Raw genomic sequence first — 1,648 nt, 5'->3', positions numbered from 1 at the left:
CCGAGAGGCACGGCCGTGACTCTCGCGAAAGCACAACCGTACCTCTCGCGGAAGCAAAACCGTGACTCTCGCGAAAGAAAAAAAAAGAAAAACACGTTTTTTTTTGTTTCCGAAAGGCACGGCCCTGACTCTCGATAAAGCACAACCGTGCCTCTCGCGAAAAAAAACCGTGACTTTCGTGAAAGGAAAAAAAGAAAACGCGTTTTTTCGCGCAAAAAAAAAATTTCGAATTTTTTTTGATCGAAAAGCTAAGAAAGACCGGAGGAAAACCAAAACATCGAAAAAACCCGGAAAGAAAACCGTTTGAAAGCCAAAAACGCGTGTGGAAAAATAAAAAAATAAAATTCGAAGGAAGCATCGAGAGCGCGACACGTGGCGAATGGCTGAGAGCGCGCCAAGTGGCGCTGATCATTGCGAGGCTCCCGAAGGAGCGCTCGTTAACTAGTTGCTCCCTTCACTATTGGGTCTGCATAGCATGAACATTAAAGCATCTCTGGGTTTGCAACCTGAGGAACGCTCAAATCGGCCTTTTTTGGAGCCAGGCCCGCGCGGTGCAACCCTAGGCACGTGGGTGTGGGCGGTTGCACGCGTGGGTGCAGTCCCGAGATGTCGCGTTGATTCCAGACGCGTCGTCATAAATTGCCATCACCTCCCTTCCTAACCGCGCTCTCCCCTCTTCCCCACTCACACCGGCGGCGGCGACGGCGGCAACCTCCTAAGCTCTATTGCGAATCGATCCAAGACGACGGCGGCAACCACCGGAGTGACTGTAGACCTCCACCAGAGCGTATCGGCCATGGCGGTAAGACCTCGTCCTCTCTGTACATTCACTGCTTTCGACTCGGGCTAGATTCGATTAGAGAACGCGATTGAACAGTTAGGGAGGGGACTAAACACATGGGGGGATTGACATTAATCGATTATGCATCTACGGCTACTAGGACTCATAGGTTATTTTTTCGATTACATCAGGGGCGTGATTGGATTGTCTAGTCGCGGTGACCCTGGAGTCGCGTCGAGCGGCGGGGGCATAGTCATCTTCTTTCTTCCTCATCGGCTTCATCATCATCGTCTTCATCAAGAACGATGGGTCTTGCACGGTCGTCTGCCGCCGCCGCCCTGGCCACCCCACTAACCCAGCACCACACTCAAACCCCCTATGGTACGCCGCTCCACGCTGGTCTTGAGGCGCCTTGTACTGATTGTACTTGGCACATCTTGCCCGCTATCGAGCGTCGCTGGAGTTTGCCCGATTCATGGCCCAGCACAGGATGTCCACTGACATCGCGCCCTTGGCTGGGTCCGGAACCAATGTCTTCAGCTCGTCCGACGTAGCCTTCTTCATCATAGCACCGGCCTCCTTGTGCATGCCATCGATGCTGTTGAAGTTCGATCACACTTCCATGGTGTGCTTGAACTTCTTGCGTTCACCGAGTGAGCACCCAAGGAAGAATGCCCTCCATCCAATGCCCGAGGGGAAAGGGTTGGGGTTGGAGTTGGAGTTCATGCCGAGGAGAGGTGGTGAAACAGAGGGGGTTTGAGAATGGTGCTGGGTTAGTGGGGTCGGTTAATATAGGAGCATTAGGCCGATATGAATGAATGTTAACCGTTGATATGCGTGTCGTTCATAATGTAGATGGACAAGGCC

The sequence above is a fragment of the Triticum aestivum genome, chromosome 5A (assembly GCF_018294505.1).
Source record: "Triticum aestivum cultivar Chinese Spring chromosome 5A, IWGSC CS RefSeq v2.1, whole genome shotgun sequence".
Lineage (NCBI taxonomy): Eukaryota > Viridiplantae > Streptophyta > Magnoliopsida > Poales > Poaceae > Triticum > Triticum aestivum.
Note: the sequence above shows the minus strand (reverse complement) of the source record.